Source organism: Salvia hispanica, chromosome 3 (assembly GCF_029641045.1).
Source record: "Salvia hispanica isolate PSC_SH4W2 chromosome 3, Shi_PSC_v1, whole genome shotgun sequence".
In the NCBI taxonomy this organism is placed as follows: Eukaryota; Viridiplantae; Streptophyta; class Magnoliopsida; order Lamiales; family Lamiaceae; genus Salvia; species Salvia hispanica.
In genome coordinates, this window is record NC_142694.1 from 60581457 (window position 1) to 60603784 (window position 22328).

At 42.3% G+C, this 22328-nt stretch overlaps 1 long non-coding RNA gene and 1 pseudogene across 1 annotated transcript; one reads left to right on the forward strand and one right to left on the reverse strand.

Moving 5' to 3' along the window:
- The first annotated feature begins 1973 nt into the window (after positions 1-1973).
- Positions 1974-18169, forward strand: LOC125210523 (uncharacterized; annotated as a pseudogene).
- Positions 18170-21041: 2872 nt separating this feature from the next.
- On the reverse strand, positions 21042-21688 carry LOC148931193 (uncharacterized). Its single transcript, XR_016137451.1, has 2 exons — positions 21418-21688; positions 21042-21173 (listed from the first exon to the last, which is right to left on the reverse strand). It is a non-coding gene; the product is annotated as an uncharacterized LOC148931193 (long non-coding RNA).
- Between the last annotated feature and the right edge of the window lie 640 nt (positions 21689-22328).

Sequence of the window (22328 nt, forward strand, 5' to 3'; positions counted from 1 at the left end):
ATTAAATTGAACCCACAATTTAATACAAGCTTATATTGGAATATTACGAGCAGCCACTACAGAAGTAATATTGAACTCTCCCCATCCAAATCCGAAATTACAAGTAATCCGGGTTTCCACTTTTATTATTTATTTCCCGCGCTTAAGATATAAATGTCCATTAATTAATCAATGTCTGCTATGGACTTAATTAATTAATATCTTATTAATTCCAAGAGTGGACTTAGCAAGAAACATTTATTTATTATTCATAGAGTAATAAAACTCCAACTGGCCAGTTTTTCGAATAATAAAACCTTGTTCGAGCTCCTCTTGAGGACATTATCAAACGAGACTCACCTCGTGCACGATTCAACATAATAGCAATCTTAGCACCGCTAGATATTAATCACCACTACCCAATATATCAGGATTATTGGATTGCGAAAAATCCGCACCATTTGATAAGTCAAAGTAGTGCATAATCAATACCGTATGCTCAATGCTAACATATGTAGATTAAGAAATAACATTTTATCAAGACCTAGTCTTTCAGTAGATAGCATAAAGACACGTCTTGCTGTTAGATCCGTTCAGTGCTATACCACACCAATGTCATCTTATTTCAGTAAGGTTTAGAAATATGCGGACTGACATTGCAACCTTTCACGATAGGTAGTCTAAGCCTATCTAGGTTGTGAAATTCTTCTTTTTCTTTTGCAAAGCATTGCATAGATCTGACCGTGTTACCTTAAAGTGGACGACGCCCACAACCGGTCTACTAAGCAAAAGACTTAGACTTTGTTTACTTCTTATGCATTTAAATGTTTATAAAACATCTTATAAATGCACAAGCAAACACAATGTAATAATAATAGTGATTCTATTCGTGCGGAACTGCTCGAATAATACTGAATCAGGTTAAAAGTGGATTATAGAGTTTTACGTATACAAGCAAGATTCTATTCGAGCGAAACTTGCTCGAAACATGCTTTTCAGTATACCAAACCTAACACTTTTCAAGCAGCTTTTGAATATTTGTAAGAGACAATTTCTCCATATTTGAGAGCTCACCTTCTTCATCTTTTGAAGACTTATCAAATTCCTTCGGGTTGCATTCGATCTTTTGCCGGGCTAAGGTTGATTGTAAAGGTATGCTTGCTAGTTCTTGTGTTGCTAGTTTGTGGAGCCATTAGGTGTGTATGTGAAAGTGCATTTGGGATTTCTTTCTTGTTCTTCACCTAAATCATAACACTAATCCATCCCTTATCCTTTTATCCCTTTTTCTTGTTCCATTTCTTGGTTTATCTTGTTTATTTGTTGGGTTTATTTACAAGAATAAGTGCGGGGCAAATTCATGAGTCTTCAATCTAGAAGATTCACATTATTTGGTATCAAGAGCCATTGGTTCTTGTTCTTGTTAGCAAAAAAAAAAAAAAAAAAAAAAAAAAAAAAAAAAAAAAAAAATCTCCAAAGAGTGAAATTGTTAGAAAATTGTCAAAAAAAAAGAGATATCTCAAAATCTATCCATGGGCATTAGCTATAAACTTGCATATGTGTTGTTGGGTATGTTTATGTGAATGTTACAAAGTTATAGGTCGAAATTCCATCAATTGTTGGGTCTATTGTTGTTTAGTGAAATTGTGCACACAAATTGTTTGTATTTTGTCCCTTTGGCCTTGCACCCTACTTTCACTAATCTTGTGGCTTCTTGGACTAGTTTTCACTTGCCTAGTTGTGTATCTCGTTTGTGCTATTTGTGCAACCCTTGGGATTACATCGCCGAGAGCAAGTGAGGGAGAGTATCTAGCCACTAAATCTCTAAGCCTTCCGAGAGACATTGGGTGTGAGTTTGGGGAATTGGGGACATACCTTGTGGGTTGGGAAGTGAGCTCCTCACTAAAATCTCCATTCTTGGGTGTGTGCGTTGTTTGTGTTACTAACAAAAGGGACGTATCCCTAGTCCTTTTTATCTTCTTTGTAGGTACCCAAAAATGCCACCAAATACAAGGAACTCTAGGCACAATTCGCCTAGGAGGGAGGATGGAGACGACACCGCGTCCACATCCGACGACACCCTCAAAGAGATGATAACAAAACTTACGGGAGAGGTGAAGGGGATGCGTGGTGAACTTACCACTATGCAAACTAATCTCAACACCATGCAAGGAGACCTCGTGGCCGTGCAAGAAGAATTTACAACCGTCCATGACGGTATGGCGGAGTTGAGAGCACGGATTAATCAAAATGAGGCCGAACCGCCTAGTTTCCGGGAGAGAAGTACGGGCGGATGGAATGATGGAAGCAGAAATGATGATGCCTACTCCAACCACCACAATGGAGGTGGGTATCATAACTTTGAGGCATGACAAGAAGATGCGGCACACTACTTCAATCATCATAATGAAGGGGGGAGGCCTAATAGGAACTATGGGGGGGAAAGGTACGATGACCCCTCGAGAAACTTCAAGCACACCATTCCGGAGTTCCATGCGAAGTTCGAGCCCGCCACATACCTAGAGTGGGAGTCTCAAGTGGACAAGATATTCTCCCTTCATAACTACTCGGAGGAGGACAAGGTCAAACTAGCCATCACCGAGTTTCGAGGCCATGCTAACACTTGGTGGTCCGATCTCTTGAGGAGGAGGAGAGCCACGGGTCGAGAAGTAGTACGGTCATGGGCGGAATTGAATGAGCTCATGAGAGCCGCCTTTGTCCCGAGATCGTATTTCCACAAGTTGAGAGGTGAACTCCAAGATTTGAGGCAAGGAAGCAAGACCGTCATGGAGTACTATTATGATATGATAGCCCTCAAAGGGAGATTGGGGCTTGAGGAAAGTGAAGATGTCACCCAAGACCGCTTCATACACGGGCTCAATGTGCTTCTTAGGCACAAGGTCCAAATTGAGGCCCAAAGGGGAATATCTTTGGAGGAGGTCATTGGATTCGCCGAGACATTTGAGAGGCAAGGCAAAGAGAAGGTCGCTAGCAAAGGGATGATGAGTTTCCACCCTATCTCGGGAGGGGGCTCAAGCAATTGGGGCACCACCCAAAGGAAGGGGGAAACGACCACTACACCTCAACCTTTCTCAAAACCTCCCGTGAAGGCATTGCCGGCGCCACCATTGGCCAAGGGAGCACCTCAAGCCGGTGATAAGAGACCTCAATGTTTCAAGTGCAAGGGATATGGCCACTACGCTAGAGAGTGCATCAACCAAAGGGTCATGGTGATAGGGAAAGATGGCCAAGTCTATAGTGAGGATGAAGAAGAAGCGGGTGTTGAAGGGGATGACTCCTCTTACCACGCTCATGTCAATAGTGACTACTCTAGCGAAGAGGAGTTGGCCGAAGGGGTGAGAAATCTTGTGGTGCTTCGGACCCTTAGCGCCCAACCTAAGCAAGAAGAGTGTTTGGAGCAACGTTCTAATATCTTTCATATGAAGTGCAAGGTTCAATCCAAAACTTGCCTTGCGATCATCGATGGAGGGAGTTGTGCCAATGTGGTGAGCGAAAAATTGGTAGCCAAGTTGCAACTACCGGTGATGAGGCACCCTACGCCCTACCGCCTTCAATGGCTAGGTGATGGTGGAGAACTCAAGGTGGTCAATCAAGTCAAAGTTCCAATGAGAGTGGGGGAATTGGAGGAGGAGGTACTTTGTGATGTCATTCCCATGACCGCTTGCCACTTGCTCCTTGGTAGGCCTTGGGAGTATGACAACAAGGTATCTAAGGATGGGTACACTAATGAGTACTCTTATGTGTACCATGGTCGTAAAATCCGGTTGAAGCCCTTGTCGCCTAGTGACATCATTGAAGCTCATAAACATTTGAGTAAAGAGAGAGATCGAGAGAAAAGGCAAGAAAGTGATAAAAAAAGCCATGTGAGAGTGGGGATGGTGAGAGGAATTCCAAACCCAAAAGGAGTGGCACCCAAAAACCCCGTGAGAAAAGAGAGTGCCTTTTAGCTACTAAATCCGAGCTTGGGTAGGCACTACAAAGCCACTTGCCATTGCTTCTTGCCGTTCCCCGGCGTATTTGTTTGGCTAACACTAATCTTGAACATGTTCCCCATGAGATTCATATTGTTTTGCAGGAGTTCGAGGACGTGTTCCCAAGTGAGCTCCCAAATGAGCTACCACCGATCCGGGGAATCGAGCACCAAATGGATTTCGCACCGGGATCATCATTACCAAACCGAGCCGCCTACAAGGCCAATCCCAATGAGACGAAGGAATTGCAAAGGCAAGTCGAAGAACTCCTTGCCAAAGGTTTGGTCCGTGAGTCTTATTCCCCTTGTGCCGTACCCGTTATACTTGTGCCTAAGAAAGATGGGACTTGGCGTATGTGTGTTGATTGTAGGGCCATTAATAAGATCACCATTAAGTATAGACATCCTATACCTAGACTTGATGATATGCTTGAGGATTTGTGTGGTGCTACTTGTTTTTCAAAAATTGATCTTGCTAGTGGTTATCACCAAATTAGGATGAAGGAAGGTGATGAATGGAAAACGGCTTTTAAAACTAAATTTGGCTTGTATGAGTGGCTTGTCATGCCGTTTGGTTTAACTAATGCTCCTTCCACTTTTATGCGATTGATGAACCATGTGCTTAGGCCCTTGATAGGAAAATTTGTGGTGGTCTACTTTGATGACATTTTGATTTATAGTCCTAATGTTGATGAGCATGCTAGGCACCTTAGGGATACACTTTTGCTTTTGAGACAACATAAATTGTATGCTAAATTGCCTAAATGTGTGTTTTGTGTTAATGAAGTGGTTTTCCTTGGGTTTGTTGTGGGGAAGGATGGGGTCAAGGTAGATGAGGAGAAGGTTAGGGTCATCAAGGAGTGGCCCTGAAGAGTTGATTTTCTTGCTTGCTGTATCCTATCAATTTCTAATTACACACTTCCTAGATCCAGTAAATCAACTAGATCACAAGGTCTAGAGACTCACAAGACTGGAAGTCTGGTCGTTGGTACGCAAGCAAACCTTCAAAACCCTCAACCACAGATACTAAACTAGCACAGGGAAGTAGGGATCGATCCCACAGAGATGGACTCGTAAAATACATGCGTAGAGAATTGGAAACTATTTTTGGGTTGGCTGCTGCCACGCATATTTTGGGTTGAGGAATTTAACTAAGTGAATTTGGAAATAAAGTATGCTATGCTAACTGCTAGATCTAGGCAAAAAATGAATTATGTATAAGAACTAAATCAAATCAACTACTAGATCTGGGACTTCTACGAACATCTCTAGACCAAGGAGATTAAAACAAGTGGGGACCAAACTCTGAAAAAGGTAAGTACGGACAGAATCGAATCTGCAGCCTAACTAACTAAAGCATCAACTGAAAATGACTTCATCTTCTTCAACGAACACAAATAAATGCAGAGATCGAGAAAAACAAACTCAGATGTAGATTGGAAACATAATTTTAACGGTAAACGAAACAACGACGGAAATCACACTACTAGACGAAGCAAACCAAGCAGAACAAAATCCCCATAATCTCATGCACAAATTTCACCTCCCCTGTTCAGATCCACACTTCGGATGCTAAATCCACTCCGGATCCAAGCATCCGAACAAAAATCCAACCGAACACAACTTCAATACCACGATTCTCGAATCTCCTAAAATATTCAGCAACAAATTCAAGAGAACATCTCAAATAAACAAACCAAAATAGCAAGCGTCATAATAATCAACACGAAATCCAACTTCATCAAGGCAAATCAAACGTAAACAGAACGGATAAACTGATTCAGCAACAAAAACAGCAAGCTCGACTTCCAAAAGTGAAGTTCGAGACGGAACAGAGTAGTAAACAGAAATTAAGAGAACAATTGTTTCTTCGCCCTCAAGGGACGGTGGTGCACTGATACGTAATTCACGAAAACGAAAACCTCCCCCAATTTCCCATATCCCTAGTGTGTGTGAGCTAAGAGCGTGACTGTGTGTGGAGTGTGACGATCTGCCATTCTTGTTGCGCACTCCTTTATTTATAAGCTTCGAGGTGGGGCCCAGCGAGGTATTGATTGACTTGATTGCCCTCAGCTTTTGGCTTCCTTCCTCTAGCTTTTCCTCGTGATTCCGTTCCTGCTCCTCGCTAGATATCCTCCTCCAGCATCTCCTGGATCTAGCGCTACACACACACCTGGCTTAACAAAACTTGTTAGATCCAGCAGAAATGTGATGTTTTTCACTACATAACCAATGCATGAAATTAGCCTTATCAAACTGCTCACACTTAAACCATACTTGTCCTCAAGTATAAAGACAAGAAGAAAAGAAGAATAAGGCGAATTTCAAGCATGGTTATCCCCTTGACCGACTCTACAGACTCTAGACAAAACTCCTACACCTAGACACAACTGAGGCAAAGCTAGACACTAAAACAAAGAGTACATAATCACATAGGATGAAAACATATAAACACATATGCATGAACTGGTTTCAACTTTTAGGCAACCGTCCCCACAAGATTAAGATCAATCCAACAGGCTGCACTCCTCCAAATAGGCCTTTTTCTCCCCTCTACCTAGCCAACCTGTCAGCTCGTCAAGATAGCCTGTTACTTCCCCAATTGTTAGATTCACTCGATCGCTCATTCCTTACCAGGGATGTTAGGACCGATTCTCTCTTAAGTTATTGCCAAACCACTGAAGCCTCGGGTTATGAGAATTTCCTCCTTCTATCCTCCGTCACTATCCCCCCCTTTTTTTTTTTTTTTTTCTTTTTCTGGACTTCGTCCAGCTTATACCTCCTTGATTTCCTGGACTTCGTCCAGCTTATACCTCCTTGATTTTTTTCTCTCTTTTTATTTCCTCCTCTGGACTTCGTCCAGCTTATACCTCCAGATTTTATGATTATATATTTTCTCCTTTCCCCCTTTTTTATTTATATTTTTTTTTTTTTTCTTCTCTTTTCCTTCAGCATTCAGTGGCAGACTTTTGACATATGTTAGCTCTAAGTGTTATCACAGGCTTATAACTCACCTCTAGAGTAGGGCTTCACAACTGAGCAAGTAAAGGCATTTACTATCGTTCTCGCTTCATTCAGATTGGTTCGGCTTACTAAAGAATCAGGCTTCTAAGTTGGAATACCTCCTATTTTCAATTGCTCTCCCTAAGGGAATCTGCCGTATTATATCCACTAGTTCATGCGATACAATCCTAGACCTACAACTCCTCAAAGCATAATAACACTGCATTGATTCCTCTCCCCCTCCCACTTCACTCAAGCTTGTCCTCAAGCCATCGTCGTGAAGGGGGGAAAACAGAGAATTCAATGCAGAATTAAACAACAATTTCACTTCTCACACTTAGACCGAGCAACGGGCTAAGTGGGAGAAGAATAAACCAACAGAAAACATAGAACTTCTCACACTTAGACCAAGCATTGGGCTAAGTGGGAGAAGATAGCATAAAACACAGCAACGCATGGAAATAAAACACAGAAAAAGAAACACAAAAACTAAAATTTACTTGGTCTGGGGAAATTGCTCATTTCTGGGGCTGGCTCCCGCGAGAGCCAGACGGTGGTGGAACACTGGGGCGGTTTGTTTTCACTTTCTTCTTCGCTGGTTGCTCCAGCTCTTCCTTTCCTTCTGCAGCTTGATCGAGTCCTGGTTTCCTCATTAGCATTTTCGTCCTCGGTGGATTTGGAACTTTCTCGGGAATAGTCGGGGTGGTCAACTGCTGGAATGGCTTGATCGAGGGACTGCTGTGGATGATCTTCTGTGCCTCGCCACTTGACCCAGGAGTCGACTTCGACTGGGTCAAGGGAAGCGTCTGATGCAGCCATTTCAACATCCGCGTAGATATCTCCACAGCTTCCGCCACTCTTTCACTTTGTTTGGCACATTTCGTGGCCAAATCTGCTACGTTGCTGCTCAGAACTTTTACTTCTTCCCGACTCCCATTGAGTTCCTTCCGTATTCCCCCGAGTTCCTTCATCATCTCCTTTTTCATCAGTTGCATTTCCTTTTTCATGTCCTGCACCTCCTTCCTAAGCTCTTCCACCTCTTCACTTGGCATGGCCTCCTCAGCTTCCTCCGGCTCCGCCTTCGCTTTATCTCCCAGCGAATAGAAGTAAGTCTTGTTGCCTTGAGTTTGCAACAAGCCCTTGTTGAAGAAGTAGTCTACGCTGAAAACCTCTGGGCGGTCGCACATCACGACCTCGGGAGCAAGCTCGGCGATCTTCACCTCAATGTTTCGTTGCAGGCATGACATCAGCGACCGTACTCCTCCATAATTGTCGGCATTTTGAATTTCAAATTATAACTTCCCTCCTCAACTGCTCCTTCATGCACTCTTCCTCTAATTGATTCCCTTGACCGCGACCTAAAAAAATATGAAGACCCCAGACTCCTGGGTCAAGGTTAAAGTACGAGACATAAATCCCCTTTGAGTTTGGGTCTTCGAAAATATTTTTGGAAATTTTTGAATTTTTATTTTGTTTGGATTTTCTTTGTCTTCTAAAGCAATTAAACTATGTACAATTACCTTTGAATATTCTCGAATCCCCTGGATCAGTGTGTAAAAACATAACATTTCCCTTGACCCAGGAGTTCATCGAGAATATTCCTTTGTCTGGCTAAGTGATAACTGAGAGCGCACGTAGTGGTATTTCCTCCACTACGCATAGCTCAGAATTATCCCTATAGACTTTCAATCGATGGCCATTAACAAGAAAAGGGACCGAGTTAGGAGCACTTCCCTGGATTTCCACTGCTCCGTGTGCGCGGAGGCCAACGATGGTATATGGACCTACCCACTTTGACTTCAACTTCCCTGGCATTAGCTTGAGTCTGGACTGAAATAGAAGTACTTTCTGCCCCACCTGAAGTTCCTTGACCCGGAGGTTCTTGTCATGCCAGAGCTTCGTTCTTTCCTTGTACCACATTGCTGAATCGAATGCCTCTAGCCGTAGTTCCTCCAGCTCCTGTAATTGCAGCTTCCTTTCTTCTTCACATGCCACAGACTTCATATTCATTTCCTTAATGGCCCAGTATGCCTTGTGCTCCACTTCCACGGGTAAGTGACACATTTTCCCAAACACCAACCTATAAGGTGACATCCCGATTGGTGTCTTGTAAGCAGTTCTATACGCCCACAAAGCATCGTCAAGGCGTTTACTCCAATCCTTCCTTGTGGTGTTAACTGATTTTTCCAAAATACTCTTTATCTCCCTATTAGAGACTTCAGCTTGCCCATTCGATTGGGGGTGATATGGTGTAGACAATCTATGATGCACGCCGTATTTCCTCATGAGCGCTTCTATAGTGCGGTTGCAGAAGTGTGTTCCTTGATCTGAGATAATCGCTCTAGGAACTCCATATCTGCTGAAAATGTTTGACTTCAGAAACTTGGCCACCTCTTTAGACTCACAAGTGGGCGTAGCCTTCGCCTCTATCCATTTGGAAACGTAGTCTACAGCGACCAATATGTAAGCATTTCCGTACGACGACGGAAATGGGCCCATAAAATCCATCCCCCAAACATCGAAAATTTCGCAGATCACTATGGGCACTTGGGGCATCTCATCTCGTCTCGAGATTCCCCCTGTCTGTTGACACCTTTCGCAGCATTGACAGTATTCAAAGGCATCCTTGTTCAATGTAGGCCAGTAGAATCCACTGTCTAGAACTTTCCTTGCGGTTCTCCTTGGTCCGAAATGCCCTCCACACGCCAAGGAGTGACAATGATGGAGTACATCTCTTTGTTCCCATTCAGGAATGCAGCGTCGAATTATCTGATCTGCGCACATCTTCCAAAGATAAGGATCATCCCAGAAGTAATATTTGGCTTCGCTTTTAAGCTTCATCTTCTGGGCCCGGGAAGCTTCCTCTGAACTTGGCACCTCTCCCGTGACCAAGTAATTTGCCAGGTCGGCGTACCATGGTTCTGCGTTACGTACGCGCTTTCCTCGATCAGATTCTCCTGGACCGGTTAAAACTAAGACAGATTCCCAGCTTATCGGTCTAGGTGGTTCGTCCATATAGTACAAATGCTCTTCGGGAAAAACATCGGGAATAGCCTCGTCCGTATCTCCTTGATGAATTCTACTCAAGTGGTCAGCCACTCGATTCTCTGTTCCTCTTTTGTCTCTTACTTCCCAATCAAACTCCTGTAGAAGTAGGACCCATCGAATTAGCCTTGGCTTTGATTCTTTCTTAGCTAGCAAGTACTTTATTGCTGCATGATCAGTGAAAACAATAACCTTTGACCCAAGAAGATAAGGGCGGAATTTTTCGAACGAGTAGACGACAGCCAACATTTCCTTCTCCGTAGTATCGTAATTCTTCTGAGCTTGATTTAGTGTCTTGGACGCATAGAAAATTACGTAGTTTTTCCCATCTATCTTCTGCCCTAGGACGGCTCCCACAGCGAAATCGCTCGCGTCGCACATTATCTCAAAAGGGTGATTCCAGTCCGGTGCCCTGATAATTGGTGCGGACACTAGTCTCTCCTTGAGCAATTGAAATGCCCTCTTGCATCCCTCATCAAACTCGAACTCCACATCGTTGTGCAGCAAATGAGTGAGTGGTTGCGCAATTTTTGCAAAGTCCTTGATAAACCTTCGATAAAACCCTGCGTGACCGAGGAATCCTCTAACTTCCTTTTGATTTGTAGGGTAAGGTAGCTTTGCAATCACTTCCACCTTTGCCTTGTCCACTTGTATTCCTCTTTCAGAGACCACATGACCTAAAACAATCCCCTCAGTTACCATGAAGTGACATTTTTCAAAATTCAGAACTAGATGTTTCTCTTGACATCTTTGCAGCACTAGGTCAAGGCTGGCTAAACAAGTGTCAAATGAGCCTCCATATACAGTGAAATCATCCATGAATATCTCGATGCACACCTCTAGTAGATCCGAAAAAATACTCATCATACAACGTTGGAATGTCCCTGGTGCATTACATAGACCAAATGGCATCCTTCGGTAGGCATAAGTTCCAAAAGGGCATGTAAATGTGGTCTTTTCCTGGTCCTCTGGGTTCACGAAAATCTGGAAATAACCGCTATATCCGTCGAGGAAACAGAAATACTGTTTGCCAGCCAGCCTCTCTAGCATCTGGTCAATGAATGGTAAAGGAAAATGATCCTTTTTGGTGGCTTCATTTAGTTTCCTATAGTCAATGCACATCCTCCATCCAGTGACCAGTCGAGTAGGCACCAACTCGTTCTTGTCATTCTTCACCACTTGTATTCCAGACTTCTTAGGTACCATGTGAACCGGACTGACCCACTCGCTATCTGGAATAGAGTATATGATTCCAAGGGACAGTAGTTTCAGAACTTCCTTGAGCACTTCCTCCCTCATGTTTGGATTCAGTTTCCTTTGTGGATCACGCCGAGCCTTTGCCCCTTCCTCTAGTCTGATGTGGTGCATGCAAAGATCAGGGCTAATTCCAACTAGGTCAGAAAGTGTCCACCCTATGGCCTTCTTGTTCCTCCTTATTACTTCCAGCAGCGCACTCTCTTGGTCTTCAGTCAAGCGGCTGTTAATTATCACTGGACAAGTTTCTCCTTCCTCCAGGTATGCATACTTTAAATTTTCAGGCAAAGTTTTCAACTCCTTCTTCGGTGTGATGGCTTCCTGAGGTAAAGGGTTCTCCGCCTTACTTCTTGGCGCCATTTCCTCTAGATTCGCTCCCTCGTCTGGGCTCTTCTCCTGAACAGATCTGGCTGATTGGAATGATAGTGGCTGGTGGCAGAATGCCATGATCGCTTCATTGATCTGATCATCTGTCAAGTCCTGTGTGAAAAAAGTTTCACACCATCCTGTCACCTCCTTTTCTACAGTCTGGCTCAGCTCCGAATTGTCAAACTGTTCCTGCATTAGTTCAGTCTCAAGATATTCTTGGACTAGGGGGTTAATTACATCTACAACATGCAAGTTTTCAACATCAAGCGGTTTTTTCATAGCTTCTTCAATGTTGAAGGTGTATTTCTCCCCATGATAGTCCAGGCATATGGTTCCATCAAACACATCAATAACAGTCTTCGCGGTGCGAAGGAAGGGTCTCCCCAGTAACACCCCACTAGACTCAGTAGATTCATTTCCCCTCATTTTTATCACATGAAAATCAGCTGGGTATAGGAAATCATGCACTCTAACTATAACATTTTCCAATACTCCCTCAGGAGAGATGCATGTTCTATCGGCCAACTGAATCACTACTTTAGTATCAACCAAACTGACTCCCACCAATTTTTTATATATTGACAGCGGTAGGACATTTATCGAAGCACCTAGATCACACATGGCATGCTCAATTTTAATATCACCTATAGAAATAGGAAGAGTGAACATACCTGGATCTGTACACTTTGACGGCATCCTCCTCTTTTGTATCACGGCGGATACATTTTCTCCTATAACAATCTTCCCATCAGGTTTGGTTTTTCCTGCTATGAATTCCTTGATGAACTTGCTGAAGGTGGGTATTTTCAGAGCCTGCAAAAAGGGTAGGTTAATCTCCAGCTTACTAAATATTTCCACAAGGTCCTCAGTATCATCTTTCTTTTTCTTGGCTTCTCCTCGATATGGGAATGGTTTGGGTCGCTTTACTGCATTCGTGGAACTCCCTGCTGGGGCTGCACCTGTCTCCCTGCTTCCCTCTTTAAGTTCCAACTCAGGTTCTGGATCAAGGAAAAATGGGTCACTTAGTCGAGGCATAGATCCCCTTAAATCTCCCTCCTGGAGGTCATCCTGTATAGGAATTTCTCTGAGTCCAGGATCATCTCCTCGAGACTTCTGATTCCCCTTTTCTCCGTTCATCTGTGAGGGTGTCTCCTCGTTTATCACTTGCTTCGGTCCTTCATAGCCTTTCCCCGATCTCAAGGTAATTTGACTAATATTTGCTCGGTCTGGTGGTTTGACAGTGGCAGGCAATTTCCCTTCATTTCCCCGCATTTCGTTCAGCGACGTGGCCAACTGGGACATCTGCTTTGCCAACATGTCCATGGCAGACTTCTGCTCCTGCTGGGCATCTTGAATTTTGTGCACCACGTCATTATTAGCCTGCATGTTATTCTGCATGTGTTGTTGGAAATTTACCAGATCATGCACCATGTCATCAAGATTCCGCTGTGGTCGGAAACCTTGAATTGAACTGGGATTAAATCCTTGATTTTGATTGGTTCCAACCACCTGGTTCTGGCGAAAATTTCCCTGACCTCCTTGATTATTGTTGTACTGGGTTGCTGGACCTGGGTGACTCTGTTGGAAATTTTGATTGTTTCCTGAATTGTTCCTCTGATGCGGTGGCACATAAGAATTCCCTTGGTTGCTCTGGTTCCTGTTGTTCCAGTTATGCTGATCCCCTTGGTTACGGAAATTCCAGTTGTTCAGCCCCTCTTGCTGCTTCCCTGCCCAGTTAGAATTATGCTGTGGTCCTTCCTGATTCCGGCTGGGCCATGTCTGCTGGTTCTCCGCTGGACCTGGGTGTTGTGACTGTGGTTGTTGGTTCCCTTCAGCCCATCTGAAACAAGGATTGTCCCTCCATGGTGCCTCCTTAATCTTCCACTGGTTCCAGTTGGTATTTTGATTACTTTGATTCCAATTCCCCATTGCATTCACTTGAGCTTGGAAATCTCCATCGAGTGAGGGATTATTGTAAAATTGAAGCTGATGTTCCTCTTGACCTGGGTTTTTTTCCTTATCAGTCGACCCAGGGGTATTTTTCTTTTCAATGGCATTTAGCAGTGCCTTCTCCAGTCGATCTATTCTGTCTCTAACCTCTTCTCCTTCTCGTTCCTTAACTGTGTTCGCGGAGCTTCTCCTCATGATAGCACGCGGGCAGTCATACGCCTTCTTCGCGTCGATTAATCTTCCCAGAATCTCGCGTGCCTCGCTTGCCTTATTCTTGGTGAAATTCCCCCCGCTCGAGGAATTCATTAAGTCCTTGGACTCAGGATTTGCCCCTTCGTAGAATAGATAAAATGTTTCAGCCTCCGTCATCCTGTGATTTGGGCAAGCGTCAAGCAGGCCTTTAAACCGAGACCAATATTGGCTTAAAGATTCATCGTAGTCCTGCTTACACTCTTGAATTTCTTTTTTCAAAGCGTTTGTCTTATTGGACGGAAAGAAATAGTCCAGGAACTCCAATTTGAAATCCCTCCATGTGGTGATCGAGTCAGGTGGAAGCCTCAGCAACCAAGTGTTTGCCTCTCCTTTCAATGCAAATGGAATCGCTCGCAGGCGATAGTCCTCCTCGGTAGTTTCGTTAGGCCTTTTCTGGATGCTACATAGCTTACTAAACTCGTTCAAAAACTCATAAGGACACTCATTCCTCCGTCCAGAGAATGTAGGTAAAACGCCCAGCACATTCGTCTTGATCTCAATAGACCGCTGACGTTGATTTGACACTATGGCATGAGCTGGCTCTCCGTCGAGATGTGCAGTTAGCGAACCAATCTCTGGGTCTAGGTCCACTAAGTTTGCCATTACAGACTCCTCTTCCTCCCTTTCCGAATGCTCAGTTTCTGACGACGACCGTGAATCCTCTTTCCCCGATGAATTCCACTCTTCTTCACTCCCTGATTCAAACGGAAATGGATCTACAGTTGACAACCCCGATCTGGTAGTTATGGCGGATGTTGATTCCTTAACTTGCCACTTCAACTGCACGTTCCTTGACCAAGATGGGTTGCTCCAGATTCCTGACCTTGAGCCCTTGCTCATAAACTGCCAAAAGCGAAATTCAAAAGATTAAAACTATTTACACCAAATCTCTAAACACATAAACAAACTACGCCATCCATCCCCGGCAACGGCGCCATTTGAAGAGTTGATTTTCTTGCTTGCTGTATCCTATCAATTTCTAATTACACACTTCCTAGATCCAGTAAATCAACTAGATCACAAGGTCTAGAGACTCACAAGACTGGAAGTCTGGTCGTTGGTACGCAAGCAAACCTTCAAAACCCTCAACCACAGATACTAAACTAGCACAGGGAAGTAGGGATCGATCCCACAGAGATGGACTCGTAAAATACATGCGTAGAGAATTGGAAACTATTTTTGGGTTGGCTGCTGCCACGCATATTTTGGGTTGAGGAATTTAACTAAGTGAATTTGGAAATAAAGTATGCTATGCTAACTGCTAGATCTAGGCAAAAAATGAATTATGTATAAGAACTAAATCAAATCAACTACTAGATCTGGGACTTCTACGAACATCTCTAGACCAAGGAGATTAAAACAAGTGGGGACCAAACTCTGAAAAAGGTAAGTACGGACAGAATCGAATCTGCAGCCTAACTAACTAAAGCATCAACTGAAAATGACTTCATCTTCTTCAACGAACACAAATAAATGCAGAGATCGAGAAAAACAAACTCAGATGTAGATTGGAAACATAATTTTAACGGTAAACGAAACAACGACGGAAATCACACTACTAGACGAAGCAAACCAAGCAGAACAAAATCCCCATAATCTCATGCACAAATTTCACCTCCCCTGTTCAGATCCACACTTCGGATGCTAAATCCACTCCGGATCCAAGCATCCGAACAAAAATCCAACCGAACACAACTTCAATACCACGATTCTCGAATCTCCTAAAATATTCAGCAACAAATTCAAGAGAACATCTCAAATAAACAAACCAAAATAGCAAGCGTCATAATAATCAACACGAAATCCAACTTCATCAAGGCAAATCAAACGTAAACAGAACGGATAAACTGATTCAGCAACAAAAACAGCAAGCTCGACTTCCAAAAGTGAAGTTCGAGACGGAACAGAGTAGTAAACAGAAATTAAGAGAACAATTGTTTCTTCGCCCTCAAGGGACGGTGGTGCACTGATACGTAATTCACGAAAACGAAAACCTCCCCCAATTTCCCATATCCCTAGTGTGTGTGAGCTAAGAGCGTGACTGTGTGTGGAGTGTGACGATCTGCCATTCTTGTTGCGCACTCCTTTATTTATAAGCTTCGAGGTGGGGCCCAGCGAGGTATTGATTGACTTGATTGCCCTCAGCTTTTGGCTTCCTTCCTCTAGCTTTTCCTCGTGATTCCGTTCCTGCTCCTCGCTAGATATCCTCCTCCAGCATCTCCTGGATCTAGCGCTACACACACACCTGGCTTAACAAAACTTGTTAGATCCAGCAGAAATGTGATGTTTTTCACTACATAACCAATGCATGAAATTAGCCTTATCAGGCCCACGCCCAAAAATATGAGTGAGATTCGATCTTTCCACGGCCTTGCTAGTTTCTATAAAAGGTTCGTTAGAGATTTCTCCACTAAAGCCGCTCCTTTGAACCATCTTGTTAAAAAGAATGTGGCGTTTAATTGGGGGAGTGAACAAGAGCATGCTTTTAACACTTTGAAACACGATCTTACACATGCACCGTTGCTTGCTTTACCTAATTTTGAGAAAACTTTTGAGTTGGAGTGTGATGCTAGTGGGGTAGGGATTGGTGGAGTCTTGATGCAAGAAGGGAAACCTCTTGCTTATTTTTCGGAGAAATTGAACCAAACTCACTTGAACTATCCTACTTATGATAAGGAACTCTATGCCATTGTTAGATGTTTGGAAAATTGGCAACACTTTTTGATGCATAGGGAATTTTTCATCCACACGGACCATGAGTCAATCAAGTTCTTGGGCGGCCAACACAAGCTTGACAAGAGGCACGCCAAGTGGAGCGCCTTCTTGGAGACTTTCCCATATGTCATCCGGTACAAAAAGGGAAAGGAAAATGTGGTCGCCGATGCCTTATCTCGTAAGCCATCCTTACTTCTTCTTGAAAGTGGTATTTATGATAGTGGCGCCCTTGTGTTGAGAAATAGCATGCTTACTATTTGTGCTTCCAAATTCTTTGCTTTTGATCACCTTAAAGAGCTTTATGAGCATGATAGTGATTTTGCATCTATCTTTGTTGCATGTGAAAAGGGATCATTTGAGCAATTTTATAAGCATGAGGGTTACTTGTTTAAGGGGAATAGATTGTGCATTCCCCATGGATCTTGGAGGGAAGTGCTTGTGAGGGAGTCCCACCTTGGGGGATTAATGGGTCATTTTGGGGTAGCTAAGACCTATGATATCTTAATTGAACATTTTTATTGGCCAAAAATGAAGAGAGATGTGCGGCGTTTTGTAGGAGGATGCATTGAGTGTAGACAAGCTAAGTCTAGGAGCAACAATTATGGCCTCTATACCCCACTCCCTACCCCTTCCCTCCCTTGGGTAGATTTGTCTATGGACTTTGTGCTAGGCCTACCTCCTTCTCAAGCCCGGAATGATAGTATCTTTGTGGTGGTGGATAGATTTTCCAAGATGGCTCATTTTATTCCATGTAAGAAGAACAATGATGCCAAGCACATAGCCGGCCTCTTCTTTAGGGAGGTGGTGAGGATCCATGGGATTCCCCAAACTATAGTGAGTGATAGGGATGTCAAGTTCCTAAGCTACTTTTGGAAGACTCTTTGGAATAAACTAGGAACCAAACTTTTATTCTCTACCACGGCGCACCCTCAAACCGATGGGTAAACCGAGGTGGTGAATCGCACCCTAGGGGCTTTACTTAGGGCTTTGGTTAGTGAGAATAGAAAGACATGGAAACCTTGCCTACCCATTGCCGAGTTTGCTTACAACCGGACTACGCATTCTACTACCGGTCATTCTCCATTTGAAATTGTTTATGGATTTAACCCGCTAACCCCGATGGACCTAGCGGTGTCGGCTTTGCCTTCTTCTTTTGTTTGTGATGTAGATGGCGCCCAAAAGGCGCAATTCGTGAAGGACCTCCATGTCAAGGTCCAAGAGAACATTAGCAAAAGGAATGAGCACAATGCGAGGATGACCAACAAGGGGCGGAAAGAAGTGATCTTCAACCCGGGGGACATGGTGTGGGTTAACTTTCGGGCGATCCGTTTCCCGGATAAGGTGAAGTCCAAGCTTGCGGCACGCGGAGGTGGCCCATTCCGAGTCAAGGAAAGGATCAACAACAATGCCTATATCATTGAGTTGCCGGGCGAATTCAAGGTGCACCCCACGTTCAACGTGTCCGACTTGAGCCCGTTTGAATTTGCAAGAGATGAGCCGGATTTGAGGTCAAATCCTTCCCAAGAAGATGGGGATGATGCGAACCCAACCGACACGCATCATGCATCGAGCCCTCAAGGACGTACACCAAAAGAGGACGAGGAAGATGAGTAGGAAGATGCTAGAGTCCTTAGGTCTGTTCATAACAAGATTACGGCTCAAAGAGGAGGCCCAGAAGGAAGACCCGGGTGTCTCGAGAGCAATACACCAAATTCGGCTCGACCCCGCACCAAACCGGAACTGGGGGTCTGTTCAAACGTCAATCTGCCTACTGAGACTGTGTCCAAATGCTGATTCAAGACCACCATCATCTTCATTGTCGAAATACCTTCGTGTGGGTACCTCACACGCCCCAAGCGGAGTTCGGATGAGAGAGTTATGATCGTTTTAAGAAAGCCGCGCAATGCAGAACGAAACACGCGGGCGGGTGTTTTGCCAACCCAAAAACACCCGGTCGGGTTTTTTTGCCGAGAAATCAGTTTTTGTCCAGAGACTTCACCCGAGCGGGTGAAATGAGCCGTGGGAAACACCCGGTCGGGTGTTTTACCCGAAATGTGACTTTTTGACCAAGACTTGTCTTGTTTTGCTTCTTTTTATCTCCTAGTATAAATACTCTTGCTAGGGTTCTTTTCAAGCAGCTTTTGAATATTTGTAAGAGACAATTTCTCCATATTTGAGAGCTCACCTTCTTCATCTTTTGAAGACTTATCAAATTCCTTCGGGTTGCATTCGATCTTTTGCCGGGCTAAGGTTGATTGTAAAGGTATGCTTGCTAGTTCTTGTGTTGCTAGTCTGTGGAGCCATTAGGTGTGTATGTGAAAGTGCCTTTGGGATTTCTTTCTTGTTCTTCACCTAAATCATAACACTAATCCATCCCTTATCCTTTTATCCCTTTTTCTTGTTCCATTTCTTGGTTTATCTTGTTTATTTGTTGGGTTTATTTACAAGAATAAGTCCGGGGCAAATTCATGAGTCTTCAATCTAGAAGATTCACATTACTAGGCCAACCGCACAACCAACTGGTTTATGGAATAACATGTTAATTGTTGAATTAATAATACATATATAGAAAAATCTAAAATGGATGGGGTTTCCAAGGGTCCCCCATGCCCCTTGGTAGGTCCGCCTCTGTGTGATGGGTATTTCTAGAAGTGACCAGATTGCGGCGGGACTCTCAACGATGAAGAAGTGTACAATGACGAGTCATCAATTCACAATTCGAAGAGTATTTGCACATCGTAGACAAAATGGGTTGGGAGCGTCTTAAACAATATTGTCGAAAGGCTCATCGAGTATTCTGTGATACACATTTGAGAAGGCATGTCGAACACCATTGATTGATGAATATGAATGAGAGACATCACAACCATTTCGGGATGTCAATTAACATCGACTGTATGTACTGGCTATTAAAAAATTATCTTTCGGCGTGGAGAGACGCCTTCACCAACAGTCAACAGATAGAAGGTCATACATTCAATGATCATCCTTGAAGTAGTTGTTGACCAACGCTTATGAATCTGACATGTATATTTTGGTGTTACAGGATTGAACAATGACATCAACTTTCCAAACCAATCATCTATCATCAATAAAAACATGCAATGGCATGGCACCGACTATCGAATTCAAGGTTGTTCGCCAATTTTATTGTACAAGGTACTATCCTATGACATCTATTTGAAGTGGTCAGTGTTCGTAAATTTATTGTATGTTTGACTGAACGAAATTAATCACTGTTAATATCTATCCGGTGGCCAGTGCATCAATTATGAGAATTTCAAAGTCGATGAGCTTCTCTTCGTGAAGAACAAATGCACGGCCAAAAATTTGACTGTTTTTTTAAATTTAAATAATGTAAATTTAACTTTTCACTATGTGATTTTTTATATTTTAATTATGTGAAATCCTGAATTTTATCATTTAGTTTCTATTTAAATATTTATCAATTTAAATACATGTATAGAACTAAATATTAATAAAACTAATAAATTAAAAAGTATCGTTATGACTGCCACTTTATGGTTTAACTAGTGTCACACCCGTGCGTTGCACGACTTAGTTTATTTCTAACATTGTAATTCTATGTTGTGAATTAATCTATTGATAAAATGACAAAAATCACAAACACATTTACTATTAGACAATTAAAAGTAAATAAATTTTGAATTAAATCAAATTTGATTAAATACGTTTACATTTCTATTATAAATGACCACACACACAGTAACACATTATTAAAAGTTAAAACCATATACAATAAAATACTAAAATACTACTACTATTAATGTTAAAACCACACACAATAACACATTTAATTTTAAATTAATTCAAATTTTGAGTCTCTTTATTCGTATACTTGTAGCATATGAATATGATGTACTAACAAAGTCTTTCTCAACAAATCTTCAATAAAAATGTGAAAACCATAACCATTACATAATAATTCTTGTACTCTATGAAATAAGATAGTGAAAAATTATTATCAGATCCAAAAAAAAATACTACTGTATCAACAATCTTTAATCTTGTGGTAGTACATAGAAAATAGCTATATTCGGCCGAAAAGAAACTATCACATATATTTAAATTTTATTTCCAAAAAAAGAAAAGAAAATAGACTATAATCTAGCCTTAAAAACGGCCTCCTAGATTACACCTGTGACGCCCCAACTTTTTCTATTCCTTTAAGTTAATTTTTTTAAGATGACCATCGAACTAGTAGTCAAAAATCGTTTCATTTTATTTTGAGAGTTTGAGAGTTTGTGGAATTTTTTTTTAGAGCTCGTGTTTCCTTACGCCTTACTTACTTGATTCGAAGAAAAGAGTATTCAAAATGCCATAGAGTTAAAATTTACGAGTGCTTGAATCTAAGCATAAAAAGAATAGCGAATAAATAAATTTTTGGGCCTAGCTTCTATTAGGAGGATTTCTTTTTCTATTTCCTAGCCCAATTCTTTTCTACGTTACTTAGGAGAAGCCAATATGAGACCAACCGAGATCTGCTCAAATCTTTTGTCAAATCTCTTCCCTGAGCATTAGGATACAATCAGATCAGTTTTCAACCATTATATATACACCTTCTACCACCATCACACGTTTTCCACCTTTCATAAATCTGAGATAGAAATAGAGAAAGAACTGAGTTAGAGAAGAGAGTTTTTGGCGTCTAAGAAGGTAATCACCGATAGATGCTCTGCGTTTAATTCCTTGCATTCATTTAGGATAATTTTGAATCATCATGCCTCAGTACACAGTTTCAATCTTTAAGTTGAGCCCTTTGCCTCTTTTGAAAATTCAATCTCGAAATCGATTAAAAGAAATAGAAGTAGAATTAGAATGAATTGGGGGGAATTACTTACCTGCCCGGAGAAAAGAGTAGAGGCGGAGGAAGGACAGCGGCCGCTCGGCCGGAGGCGGCGGCAGCGCCTGGAGTTCCGTGGTGACGACAGCGGGCTGCAGCGGCTGGATCGAGATCAATGGCGACACGTGAGAGCAACGGCGGACGCAGGATTTTGACGTTGAGGGTCCAATATATTGATAACAATTGTGGGTTTTTTTTTTCCCGAAAATTACGATAAAGATGCGCATGAGATGAGTAATGAAATAGAAATAACTAAATGATAGTATAAAAATTTGAGATAGGTATATGTTAATTTTTTAAATTTATGAGTAAATTTTAAAATAAGTTAAGTAATAAAGTATACAATATGACTTTTTTTTTTACAGTTAGTTGTAGAAAAATAGAAAAAACATCACAAAAAATAGCAGAAAAATAAATAAATAATCAATTATGAATAAATTTTGAAATAAGTTAACTAATGAATTACTCCCTATCAATAATAGTTGTAAGAACATAAAAAAATTGGTAAAAATAGTAGTTTAAAAACAAAGGAATAGATTATGATTTCATGGGAATCAAACACAGGTTGTTAACTTGGCAGGCCTTGAGGGTTTCCACTTGGGCTACTAAGTCAATACACGAAAGGAATGAATACAAAATATATAGAGGTATTTTAAATTGTTGGGGGTTCCATTGATCCCCTAAGACCCTTAATAGGTCCGCCACTGCGTGAGAGGGGGAGGAAGAAGATGGAGTTGCTGATTTGGGTTTCTAATTTCTGTTTTAGAGAGTGCAGGAGAGAGGAAAAGAGACCGTATGGGGGGAGAGAAAGAAGAGAGTTTTGGGCTGATTTTGTTAAGTACTTGGGCCCCTCTAGTTCTTTTAGTTAGTTTGATGAATTATAGTTGGACTTTTAATTACTTTGTCTTG